A 14534-nucleotide genomic window follows, 5' to 3' on the forward strand; every position below is an offset into this window, starting at 1 on the left:
AGAATGTCGTGGAAAGCGGAACATATTTATTATAAGCCTTCCATATATCTCTCTATCTTTGTATGACAGACCAAGACAATTTATGCGGAAAAGCTTTAAACATGGGTCACGTTATGCAAGTCGTCGTGAAGACAGTAAATTTGATAACAGCCAGGGCACTGAATTATCGCAATTTCCTGGAGTTCCGCAGAAGTTTGTGAGCCGTGCATGGCTCGCCGTCCCACCATTTGGTATTTTACACCCTGTTTTACCATATTTCCATCTCACCACGTTGATTAAAATTACTGGCATTACTGACCTGTTGTTTTGCCTGACAGTCATCGGCGCTAGTAGCGCGTATCGATATATCCCCTCTGAGGGGATCTTTGTTTGGGTGCTATGACTTCCCGGTTGTAAATCTGTCGCAGAGTCAGTCGGAACGTGCGAGGAGGAGAGCTCACGGCGGCAGTTCGGGTCGTGAGCAGTCAGTTGCAACGCGTCTGGAGCGCAGCCCGGGCCAGCCAGCCGCCGGCTTGCAGCAGCAGTGAGTCCTGCGTGGACATCGCCCGCCCGACCGTTGCCGCCACGCATCACTTAAGCCGGGCCTGACTTTTGGTGGATTGTTGGTTGGTCGGTTGGTTCGAGGACATCTCCGTGCGGCGTTCTCGACTGGGTCCGCTGGCGGTCTCTGCGCAGTGTTGGAGTCTGTCTGGAGCTGTCCGATCGGTATGAGCATCGTCACTCGCCGACCCAGGACGTGAAGGTTGAGTGGCTTTCAGCATTACGTTGTTGGTTCCGGCGTTGCTGTTGTGGAAGTGTTCGAGATAGCCGCCGTCAGATGGAATTGATCAAATTAATTTACCCACAGTCAAGTGCACCAGCGGGATTTTCTGCCTTGTGGCCGTTAGTGTTCGTGGTACCTGCCCTGGCCACTAACGTAGTTTTAGGCAGTGTTTTATCCTTACCTGTTGTTGCTGCGCAACATGCTGTGTAGTTTTGTCAGATCAGTTCACATACGCGTTTGTTGGGGATAGTGATACTTGTAACTTTTTGGGGGGCCTTGAAATCTCGTGCACAGGTGTTGTTGATACACCTCGATGGGGATAGCTGAAAATCTGTGCCCCGACCGGGACTCGAACCCGGGATCTCCTGCTTACATGGCAGACGCTCTGCTATCCATCTGAGCCACCGAGGACACAGGTGAATAACGCGACTGTAGGGACTTATCATTTGCATGCTTCAGGTGTCGTGCTATTCACCTGGCTCAGATGGATAGTGCGTCTGCCATGTAAGCAGGGGATCCCGGGTTGGAGTCCCGCTCGGGGCACACATTTTCAGCTGTCTCCATCGAGGTGTATCAACAACATCTGTCGGCGGCTGAGGGTTTCAACTAATTATCACATTCTATTCTTCCTTGTGTTGCAGTTTAATGGCTATCAACCGGCATCTAGATCTATATCAGGGTTGTCCAGCCTCTTAGATTACATGGACCACATTGGAAGAAAATGAGTATCTTTGCGCTGCACGTAAATAGACTAAACGATAAAAACAAGCGCTGAGCAAGGAAAAAAGGGTATGATCGGAGTTAACACATTTAAATAATTCAGAATTTATTAATTTATGATCGTTTATTCTAAAAGGCAAGAGGAAATTAATGTGACATGCTACATATGAGAAGTTATTAATAATTTTATAAGTAATTTATTATGCATCATAGGTTTAATATGACATTTGGCTTTGGACCAAGGAAAATAACGTATGAGTGTCTGGTTCGATCAAACTGCTTGCAATTCTCAGGGTGATCTTTAGGTGCTTATCTACTTTTACTTTTTGTGTGTTTTACTTCTGAAAATAACTCTTCAGAAACGTACAGGCTGCCAAACAAAGTTGACATTTATAATAAACGTCTGTGCAGCAAAGGATATGTGTCTCTGAACAGGTATGATTTGTAATGTTTTAAAAAGGTCCATGATCAAATTTTTCTTTTAGTTGGATATCAGACTGCAACTCTATGCATTCCTTTCGAAAATATCCTGGCAACGAATCGACATTGTTTGTAAAAGGTGTCGCGTTAATAACATATCTTGATTATTTTTCCGACAATCCTAATATCGATTTTCAAATTCTTACATCCGGTCGAAAGGTATGGTTACGTATTTCATCCCGCCGTAATGATTATATTTGACCGATGTGCTGAAATTAGAAAAAATGTTTACCTTTGCCTGTGGTCGCATAATTTCAGTTTCATTTAGTACGCGTTTACGGTTCGAAACATTGCACCGATACGTTGGTTTCTACCATGAAGACGCCTATTTAAGTCACCTAAATGAGCAGTCTACCAAAATGCTAAATCTACACCCAGTCGACATCCTCAATTTCTGGCACAGATTTTGCTTTTGGTATCATGAATGATTTGATTCAGTTGATTATGTTATAAACTCTTTTTAACAGCTGTCCACGACTGAGCAACCTTACTTGTGTAAAATATGCGACATCACCATACTCAGGATCCGAACTGAAACGCCCGCTAAATCATGCAGGGCTAACAAGTAATTAGGGTTCTGGAAAGGGCCATTTCACAATTGTAATTTATTATCATTTAGTTCACAAATACACTTTTGAAAGAATTAAATTTGCTATGCGGCTGAAGGCCTCCAAACTAATGTTTAGGATAAGTTTAATTTTGAAAAGATATGACACACACCTAAATTTACGGATAAGATAAATGGTGTACATATATGAGATCAGAATGCGGAGCGGCTTAAGGCCGCCGGATCAAATCGTAAAAATTGCAAATATACCATGATGATTACTGAAGTCAGAAGGCCACAATGTTTTAGGATGCTAAAAGGGCTCATGGCCCGCAAGATGCACAGAAAGAGATAAACAAACGCAATAAAATGTCTGAAGGCCGCAAAGTTAAAATCTGAAAATTATGGAAATATATATATTGCAACAATCGGTAAAACAATACATTAAGTTTATAAATTTCCTTTTGCAATACCAACGGCGGAAGGCCCACAATAACTTGTAAAATGTTTCATAGGAAATTACAATAACCTTCCAAGAGCAGAAGGCAATAATGTTTAGACTTGAAGGAAACTCTGAGAACATGTTTCCTGGGCTGAAGGCCCTCAATTAACTTTGCCCAATTGAAAATATAAAATACAATAAAGCCCCAAAAAGTCTTTTAAAATGAATTACAACAACATTAACACTGCCTAAGAATAAATAAGGGAACAGAACTCAGGATCCTCCAGGGGATCGGTCTGCCCTCCTTCACTTAGGCGAGACAGGCGGTGAGCCCAACTACGCTCGATTCGTCCAAACCCAACCAAGGGACCTTCACGGACCGACCGACCAACCGCTTGCTTGCATATCATTTATTCTAGAGAAGCTGTACGGTCATCAATGATATCTGTTCTTCCGAGAACAGTTACTGTCTTCAAAAGTTGTTCAAATGTGTGTGAAATGTTATGGGACTTAACTGATAAGGTCATCAGTCCCTAAGTTTACTCACCACGTAACCTAAATTATCGTAAGGACAAACACACACATTCATGCCCGAGGGAGGACTCGAACTTCCACTGGAACCAGCCGCACAGTCCACGACTGCAGCGCCCCTTAGACCGTTCAGTTACTATCTTCTTATAGAATAGAATGTAAAGACAACTGCTTATAGCGCACAACACTGGACTCCGTGCTGAAAGTCTTCGATACTTCAGACCTACTCGCAATGTCTGAGTAGATACCTGTTCCAAAAAAGCCGGTTTCCTGACTAAAAATACATGACGTAGCAGTACAAACCCTCTTGGCCGAAAGTTTCTTCGTCCCGGCGGTAGTCACATGGGTCTGTTGAGATACTGCATGGTGTCTTATGACCCTCCTGAGCTCGTCGATTCCATTTCCGCGTGATGGTCATAATATCCCGACTAATGCGAATAGCGAAACGGTGAACATCAGGCTCGATAAGCCACGATCCTGCCGCTTCCCAAAACTGACACGTTTTTGCTGGCAGACGTTCCGTCTTCATACACGTCACGTAAGATGATCTTCTGACAAAGAAACAACGCTCAAATTGCGATTTCTGACTGATTAAGCCGCTAGGTAATGTTTCCTGATATATGGAATGCAGATGGTGATAGGACGCGTAATCTGCAAGTTGCCGCAGAAATGCTAATCATTGGTATATGTAAGAATGTTGGCGCTGTAACATCAATGGCCAGTAGTGTATATACGTGGCTCCCTGACAGCTGCAGTTTCTATTGAAAGACGCCTCTTTGCGGTCACCATGCGCAAAAGATGCTACCTAGCGGTCTATAATTCAGTTCTTGGTGGGTGTTAATTAACATAAATCTATAAATCTAATTATTATATTTATTTCCTTCGGTCCTGCTCCATTTTTATTTTCTAAGTTCCTCTTTTTATTTTTTCAGCTTTTTATTATCTGCGGCTGTTGTGCAACATACAGTGACAATGTGAGACTGATGCAGATATCCACTTGAGTAAAGATTGAATAACTAGGTACCCAGCAGCTGCTTGCTAGCCTGTGTGTGGCGTGGCGAACTGCCGCTGTGGCGAACAGCGCAGCCTCGGCTGGCTTGTCACATGTCGTTAAGCCGTTGGTCACGGCGTGATGATCCTGCACGTCGCCTGCTACGCGGTCCCTCAACAGCCTTCACGCCGTAAAAACACCGCACGCTACGTTAGCTATAACGACCCATTCTCTGCTCCACCAGGTGCATGCAACGCTTCGCGGAAATTGCACACCCCTGCAGGAGCTGCTACGGTTTTGCTCCCATAGTATGCGGAAGGTCTGTGAAAGTGTCCTCTGTCACGAGGGTCACCGCGGTAAGCTATCTAGCGAATTTTAAACTAGATCTTGACACTTAGCCTGTAGGACCATACAGGTTGCTTCGGTACGGTGACCTCGAAGAAAGATCCGGTTTCTTAAACAGTTGTCCCGAAAAGGCATCGCGATTAGTGTTCGGGATTATCGATCCATGACAGCCATAATCAGTGACACAGAATATAACAAAGTTGCTGCCAGAGCGGATAGTAAATAAGCAACGAACTGAGGAACGTTAAAAAACTGTAGTGTTGGAAATATTCCGAGTGATTCTTTGAGTTGAAGCGTATAGCTGTCTCCCGTCTTTCGTTGGGTACTTAAGACTGACTGACTTGCAGGAAATTTAGAACTCATTAAAGTTCTGATAAAAAGAAGTTTAAATTGTTCATATAGCAGTGAGATGAGAAAAGTTACGGGATACTTCCTTACGCGAAAGAGCTTGCCCCCCCCCCCCCCTTCTAATAGCCGTGTACCGCAAGTCTCTAGAGGAATGGAAGGTTCCAAATGATTGGAAAAGAGCACAGGTAGTTCCAGTTTTCAAGAAGGGTCGTCGAGCAGATGCGCAAAACTATAGGCCTATATCTCTGTCGTCGATCTGTTGTAGAACTTTAGAACATGTTTTTTGCTCGCGTATCATGTCATTTCTGGAAACCCAGAATCTACTCTGTAGGAATCGACATGGATTCCGGAAACAGTGATCGTGTGAGACCTAACTCGCTTTATTTGTTCATGAGACCCAGAAAATATTAGATACAGGCTCCCAGGTAGATGCTATTTTTCTTGACTTCCGGAAGGCGTTCGATACAGTTCCGCACTGTCACCTGATAAACAAAGTAAGAGCCTACGGAATATCAGACTGGATGGATTGAAGAGTTTTTAGCAAACAGATCACAGCATGTTGTTCTCAATTGAGTGACGTCTACAGACGTTAAAGTAACCTCTGGCGTGCCACAGGGGAGTGTTATGGGACCATTGCTTTTCACAATATTTATAAATGACCTAGTAGATTGTGCCGGAAGTTCCATGCTGCTTTTCGTGGATGATGCTGTAGTATACAGAGAAGTTGCACCATTAGAAGATTGCAGCGAAATGCAGGAAGATCTGCAGTGGATGGGCGCTTGGTGCAGGGAGTGGCAACTGACCTTTAACATAGAAAAATGTAATGTATTGCGAATACATAGAAAGATGGAGCGTTTATTGTACGATTATGTGACAGCAGAACAAACACAGGTAGCAGTTACTTCTGTAAAATATCTGGGAGTATGCGTACGGAACGATCTGAAGTGGAATGATCATATAAAATTAATTGTTGGTAAGGCGGGTGCCAGGTTGAGATTCATTGGGAGAGTCCTTCGAAATTGTAGTCCATCAACAAAGGAGGTGGCTTACAAAACAATTGTTCGACCTATGAGTATTGCTCATAAGTGTGGGATCTGTACTAGGTCGGTTTGACAGAGGAGATAGAGAAGATCCAAAGAAGAGCGGCGCGTTTCGTCACAGCGTTATTTGGTAAGGGTGATAGCGTTACGGAGATGTTTAGCAAAGTGGCAGACTCACAAGTAACTTGAAGTCTATGAATGGCTGCAAATGATCTCAAAGTAGCCGAACATAACCATTTCCAGTCAACGATTGGTTCATTTGAACCCTAGAACCCAGTCCATTAAATATAAACACATCCCACACCATTATTGAGCGACCATCAGCTAGCACAGTGCCTTGTGGACAACCAGGGTCCATGGTTTCGTGGGGTCTGCACCACACTCGAACCCTACTATCACCTGTTACCAACAGATATTGGGACATACCTGATGAAGCCATGGTTGTTCATGGGCGTAAGGTCCAAACTGTATGGTCTTGAGCCCAGGAGCGGTACTGCAGGCGATATTGTGCTGTTAGCTAAATCACTCACGTCGGTCATCTGCTGCCGTAGCCCATTAACGCCACATTTCACCTCCCAATCCTAACGGGTAAGTTCGTCGAACGTCCCACAATGACTTTTTCGGGTATTACACGCTGTGTAGCTTGTCTCTTAGCACTGACAACTGCACGAAATCGCAGCTGTTCTCGGTCATTAAGTGAAGGCCGTCGTCACCTGTGTTTATACCTTGTGTACGCATTAATACCACCATCTGCGTATGTGCATATCGCTATCCCATGTCTTTGTCACCTCAGTGTGATACTGTTGTCCCAAAAAATACGGGTCAATAGGAAGATGTTAAATCCCAATTATACACGAGTACCTGTTTGCATTTTATCCTCATACAAGCGGATTGTTTTCCACTATGTTCAACACAATATATCAGTAGTAAATATGTAGATATATGTTGGACTTCAGAAGTTAAGACGCACAGGTCGTCCCACACCAAGGCAATTATGCAACAAGAGTGGCGCATTGCCAGATGAAAGTAGACGTTCTGGGTGTCTGCCACAGTATGGATAACAGGTGCATCGGTGCATCACGGTGTGAGATTGAAATGGTGCAGCAACTGAAAACGTACTAGCAAATAGAGGGAAGAGGAGCATTACATTTATTCAGCACAAAGCTTTGTAACGTGCTTTAAAAAAAGGCTGAGAATGATGACGATTACGTTGAATCAATGTCTGAACTGTGGAATGGACACAGAACTCGAATTGTCGTGTTGCGTGTTGTAAGTGCAAGAGGTGTGCTTACTCTGTCTTATTGTTAGCAAGACTTTACACGAATCGATTGGGCAATGCAACACCCGATACCAATAAAGAAATACAGTCACTGCAAAATATATCCAGCCCCTTAAGCACTCAATCCTGAGGTCCTGTTCACATATCAAGTAAATAAAATTGTCTTACCTCTGACAACGGAGTAAAGCGATATATTCTGGTCTCTCATAAAAAAATATGAATATGCTAACTACAGGCTCAGCAGTGTGCAATGCTGGCCATAATATTTGAAATGCACTTAAAATTCATTTGGCTGATAAACGAGAACATTTAAGAAAATCCAACTTCTTTAAAAAATGTATGACCTGGACTGGGAGGCGGTGCTGACTGTGGTGAATTACTAACAGTCAGTTTTTTTGGCAAAATTATTTTGCAAGTTAAGTATGGCTTTTCAGAAATTTCTGACAATTGAAGCTACATCACTCACAATTGATTCACAAACAAAGGGATTTTGACAGCAAGTATTATCTAACTTCATGAATCCAACATAAATGTAAATTATCCAATTACGTACAGCTCTGTTAAAGAAATCTTAAAAGCATTACAAAAATGAAATATCCAACTAGTTTTTCTCTCAAAAGAGTTTACGTGCATTCTCATGTTATTCAACAATTACAAATTATCAGCCAACTCATCTATACTAACGCGCTGGCAATAACAGAAATCATAATTATTTAAATCCTTACCTTATTTGCCTAAAGACTTCTGCTTCCATGTTCACCAAATTGACATACCTACATTAATCTAACTCTTGGTGGCTTCACACAGCGCACCACAGAAACTGCCTACTCCATCGTCTTTCCCTCACAGACAGCTACCTACAACTGTGCGCCCAGCGCTCTCTTACTCCAACAAAGCAGTACAGTACCTTTGGATATGTGGTCGCGCACAGTCAGCAATCCGCATTATCGAGCCTATCAGAGACAGTCATCCTTCATAGTACACTAGTTTCATTTTAATTTATTAATAATCTTATCTTATTATGGTGCCACATACAAGTGTCTCCACTATACTCCTTTCAACTTCTAAAGTTCACATAGATTCACAGTGAAATCCTCGCTCTCTTTTTTTTTTTTTTCTTTTTATTTTGCCTTTGTTCCATATCTAAACGTGGTCGGCGTATCATTTGTTGGATTTTGCCCTCTTAATGTTAGACGGTGGCCAGATACCTTTCTTGTCGCCACTCTGTGTCAAGCGTTATTCATGTGAAAGTCTGCGAATGTTTTCTGAAAGGTTGCGATTCGTGTAACTGACACGGGATCTTGGTACCAGCCTGATATTTACTTAGTCCGATGTGGGAAACCGTCTAAAAGCCACATTCAGGCTGGCCGGCACACCGGCTGTTGCCGTTAGTCAACCGGGCAGATTAGATTCTGGCGTATGCGCCTTCCCGGATTCCGGAAGCGGAGTGCCAACACCCGTGTCTACCCATCCGCGAAATTCATGCGGAGCATGGACGAAATGCGATGACGCGTCCTGCCGTAGTGAAACGGTGTCAACAGTTTGACCAAGACCGCACAGACGCGGGTGACGCTGATCCATCTCACAGTCCAGATGTTGCGATTTTCATCTTTCCGCCCAGATGAAAGAACATCGAAGGTGGTAGGAAAGGGGTTGGGGGGAGGGGGGGCGGGGTGAGAAATTAAGAAATATTTCAACTGTGAGAACGTTCGCACCGCGGTTCTCCAGAAACTCCGTGACCAAAGATCGGATTTCTACCGTCGAGGACGTAAACGACTTAAAAAACGTACCCATCGTTGTCTACAGACTTGCTGACTATGTTGGAAACTAGCGTCTAGCATCTCTGTCACTTTCTAGTGCTGAATTCAATAAAAGTTACTTGGCTTCCCACGATAATGTGTTACGTAATATAGTACTGTACCTATTCCTATCAAGCGAACTACCGTAGCGAAATTGTTCTCCCTTATTCCACACGACCGTACTCCAATGTCAATCTATAAGTTTTGCGACTGAAATATGTCAATTAGTTGGGTAAGCGCAGCCTGGAAATGTTCTTAGAGGCAGAAGTCATTCATTGCTATCACTGAGCCGTTCATATGTCTCTGAGCACTATGGGACTTAAAATCTGAGGTCGTCACTCCCCTAGAACTTAGAACTACTTAAACTTAACTAACCTAAGGACATCACACACATCCATGCCAGAGGCAGGGTTCGAACCTGCGACCGAAGCTGTCGCGCGGTTCCAGACTGATGCGCTTAGAACCACCTGGCCACAGCGGTCGGCTCACTGAGCCGTCTTAATTGTAAAATCAGGAACAGGAAGTTACAGAAAATATTGAATGGTTTTAATATTTCCAACCAGCTTCTCCTCATTCCTTCCATAGAATATTCCGACATATAGATCAGGTCGCAGCCAGTCACTACTGCGAGAAGAGATCTGCGTGTTACTTACTTAAGACTTACGTGTTAACCTTTTTCTTACATGTTCCTGAAGTCATCCTCCGTTCCCTTTCATCTGGACCCTTGTCTTTCATGACCAGTAGAGCGAAGAAGTGACAAATTTGATTCGATCCGTAAAGCAAGAGATGGTCCATGATTGTTGAAGGATGCAATCGCCATCCCCGAATTGATCTTCAACAGTGGGAATCAAGAAGGTGCTTAAAACATCAATGTAGGCCAGTGCTGTGATAGTGCCACGCAAAACAACAAGGGGTGCAAGCTCCCTCCATGAAAAACACGACCACACCATAATTCCACCGCCTCCGAATTTTACTGTTGGCACTACACACGCCGGCAGATGACGTTCACTGGGCATTTGCCATCGGACCACCACATTGTGTTCCGTAATCCGTAACTCCACACGTTTTTTCCACTGCTCAATCGTCCAATGTTTCCGCTCGTTACACCAAGCGACGCGTTGTTTGGCATTTGCCGGCGTGATGTGTAGCTTATGAGCAGCCGCTCGACCATGAAATCCTAGTTTTCTCACCTCTCGCCTAACTGTTATAGTACTTGCAGTGGACCCTGGGGCAGTTTGAAATTCCTTTGTGGTGGTCTTTATAGATGTCTGCCTCCTACATATTACGACCCTCTTCAACTGTCGGTTGTCTCTGTCAGTCAACAGACGAGGTCGGCCTGTACGCTTTTGTGTTGTACGTGTACCTTTACGTTTCCATTTCACTATCACATTGGAAAACTGTGGACCTAGGGAAGTTTAGGACTGTGGAAATGTCGCGTACAGACGTATCACACAAGTGACACCCAATCACCTGACCAAGTTCGAAGTCCGTGAGCTCCGAGGAGCGCCCCATCCTGCTCTCTCACGATGTCTAATGACTACTAAGATCGCTGATATGGAGTGCCTAGCAGTAGGTGGCAGCACAGTGCGCCTAAAATGCAAAACGTATGTTTTTGGGAATTTCCGGATACTTTCGATCACATAGTATAGTATGTCCTGCTAGTCTCGTATTTTTTGATTACTTATACCTGATTCAAACGTACACTTTTCAGTTTATCGTCTGCAAATATTCTTGCAGAATACAGAAAACTTCCTTCGATAGTGTAAGTTCTGTACATTAACTGTATACTTTTGTACGCTTATGATAATTTGGTGCTGCAATGGTCATTTAATTTAGATAATAGAATCTCTTGTTAGCATGTCAATGGTATAGTAATCGGCAGACAAATCGGCAGACAAGAGATGTTGAAATTACACTACAGCAGGTAAGTATTTTAAGAAGGAATGCCACAGTACATTCGAGTGCATCCATTACTTTTAGGTTCCTTAAACGATTGGCTTTAGGTCACAGCTAAATTTCATTATTTTTGTCCATCTTAAAACGAAAATATTTTAGACACATTACCTTTGCAATATTTAAGAAGTTGAAACTTCTCCATAGTAAACCAAAACTTAAAAAAAACTTATAATCCGTTTTATTCGTGATCTGAAGGTTGTTTTTCTTAGGTGTTCAATCTTTACCGTTTAGAGCCAGACACAGAACATTAGTTGGCTGACTTACATAAATCTCTTGGTTGTACTCATGTGACGGCAGCCAACTGCCCATGTGATAGTTACTTCGAGAACACTGTAGCAGAGAGACAGAATCGATGGGTGCCAGGCATCGGCTGCATGTGGCAACAACCATCTCATTAGACTCATGACTGCTCACTTTGAACGCATGTCACTCTGTTAAATTTTGGAGATGGCTAAGTGGTAAGACACTAGACTTTTACGAGAGGACGGCCGCCGATACACATGTCCGGACATCCTGATTTAGAGTTTCCGTGATATGACCAATAGCTTAAGGGAAATTCTGGGATGGTTCCTTTGAAAGGGCACGGCCGATTCCTACCATATCTGCAGAGAACAACGGCTACGAGTACTTTCTTTATTTTCAGATCACTATCGGTTTCATGGCAATAAAAGTTTGAGTTATACTTTCGCCTGTAGATGTGGCCCGGTAGTGATCTAAAAATAAAGAACCAAATACAGCTGAAGCGGTTTGTTAATATCCAAGACCCTACCATATCGTTCCAAAATCCGAGGTTATACACCGTCTGTAATTACTTCGTTGTCGTCAGCAAGTTAAACTAAAATCCTCCATGATTTCAATTAGAAATTTCTGTTGTGAAGATTAAGGCACAATTCTTTGTCATGAACGCTAATGGTGAATTATTTCTCGTTCACCTTATATATAAAATATCACGCAGGACGTATCTTGTTTTCGACGGGACAGCTTATGCTGTCAGCCTGACCATCAGGTATTTTTTAAAAACACACATCCCCTTACGTCATAGTAAAAATTGATCTCCCTGAAATCATCAGCAGCACACTTGAGCATGAATGAAGGTGTATATTTATGGACTAGTTGAGCTTTTAGTACCTGTGAACGATCATGGACCTGATGTACTGTTACCTGTATTCATTATCTACAAAAACTAATGCTATGAAGTGCACGCTTCGGATGTCATTATCTGACAACGAGTGACAACTGATTTTGCCGTTTAACCCCACGAAACAACCATCTGCAGTGCACAGGTAGCTGAGTCTTCCATTGCTTTACTTATTCCTGATCTCTACAGGTATACACACGTATAGAAGGAAATATGAAACCATAGGCTTATAGGTATTCATTCTCTCATCCGTACCAACATAATGTCTTGTTAAATGTTAGTTTGGTAGACGGGCTATTTTTGTTTTTTGGGTTCATCTGTTACTGATCGATCTTGATGCACTGTATTGCGCTACTGTATGTTCACCATTAAGTTACTTGCTGTGGGCCTAGCGAGGGACACCGGTGTTTCTATAAAGCATGGCTGGAAGGAGTGTGCCAGGCGCGCACGAGTTTCATTACAAAGACCGACGTACACCTGCAATTTCCTATGCTAATACGTGATGCAACTGATTGGACTGCAGGCTCAGGTGACGCACTTGGAACTAGAAAATGAGGTAATGAAATGTTTCTATTACCTTCTGTAAAGAGGAGCTAGAAATGAGATCGCATGAACTAGCGTAATAAATTTTGTAGTTCCTATTTTCCTCGCAATGAAACTGTAATATCTAGGCCATGCATTTAGATCATCATCTGCTGGTATAAGATATTCCGGTTTCGATGAAGTATTACTTTTCTATTTCGTTGCAGAACAAGTAACCATCTGCTGTGAATGTTGTGTTTGACTGTACCTTCCTCTTGCCCTTTGTTTGTGAATTAGTGTCTACCCTCCATAGCCGATGAAAATAATCTCAATGTCTCCACGAGAAAAAAAATACACTGTCGTTAGAAAATTAGTACAACCGGAAAGAGGACGTCGATTTTGATCTGATGTCTACACCACTCGTGCTATAGTAGATGTACTGGCAACGGTTTCAATGTCGTCTGCCAACAGCTAGTTTAGTGACATCTGTGTCTACCATTAACAGGGAATGCTTACAACCAGAAGACCCATTGCGGTGCATAAGTGTGAAGCCAGCAGACAACCACACCACGGAGACGCATACGTGCTTTCTATAGTCGACCGAGCGAGTTTGAAACAGGTAAAATTGTGGCCTTCCGACAGGCGGGATGTTCGTTTCGGAGATCTCCGAGTTTGACGTGCTGCGTCAGTTGTTCAACGACGGTAGTATCAGTGGTCACGTGAATATTCTCACACCAGTAGATGGGTTCCGGGCGCCCACGTAGCACAGGCGTCCGCCAGGATGATCGTATTGTAAGGACAGCAGTGGAAGATCGTACAGCTACCACAACAGAGGTAATAGAGCTTATGAGCCCGGACGTGTCAACACGAACTGATGCGGACCTGTTATTAGCAGCGAGACTACAGGTACGCACACCTCTAGCTCGTCTTCGACTCACGCCATAGCAGCGACGTGCACGGCTGGACTGGTATCGTCAGAGGATGACTTGGACGAAGGAATGAAAGCAGATTCTGCCTGCACGCAAGTGGTGGTCGTTAGCGCGTGTGACATAGACGAGGTGAGTGCCCATAGAGTGCATTCGTCAAAGACACAATGTGAAGGCATTGATAATTACGCATATAAAATTTTTTTCGTGATTTTCTTTTGATTTCTATTCATTTTCTTTTGTTCATATGGGCATTTCTAATTGTGATTATGTAACATTGTACTGTAGTTCTTAAATGTAAAAATATAATTGTGATTATTTCGTTTGCCAATGGATAAATATGTTTCTTGCTTTGTACCTGTGGTAAAGTTTGTGAAGTTCTCTTTTGGAATATTATTAATTGTGAAAAAAGCAGTCAATAACATTTATAAAGATTTATGTAATTTACGATAACGATATAACATCTATAGGCAGGGGACAGCGATAGTGATAGCGATAGTCGAAAGGCTGCTGTGTAGTAGACGGAATGGTGGATGGTGTGTCTGTGAAGCGTGCGCGAAAAAATAGTACTGTGTTTTATGAAAAGCATACGTAATTGTATGGACAGTGATACCGTACTATCAGATTGTTAATTCTCTTTACCACTGCGGTATGTAATGCCATCGCCAGCGAACTTTAAGAGCAAATAAACCGGACTCTGAAAGTGC

Source organism: Schistocerca serialis, chromosome 2 (assembly GCF_023864345.2).
Source record: "Schistocerca serialis cubense isolate TAMUIC-IGC-003099 chromosome 2, iqSchSeri2.2, whole genome shotgun sequence".
NCBI classification, from domain to species: Eukaryota; Metazoa; Arthropoda; class Insecta; order Orthoptera; family Acrididae; genus Schistocerca; species Schistocerca serialis.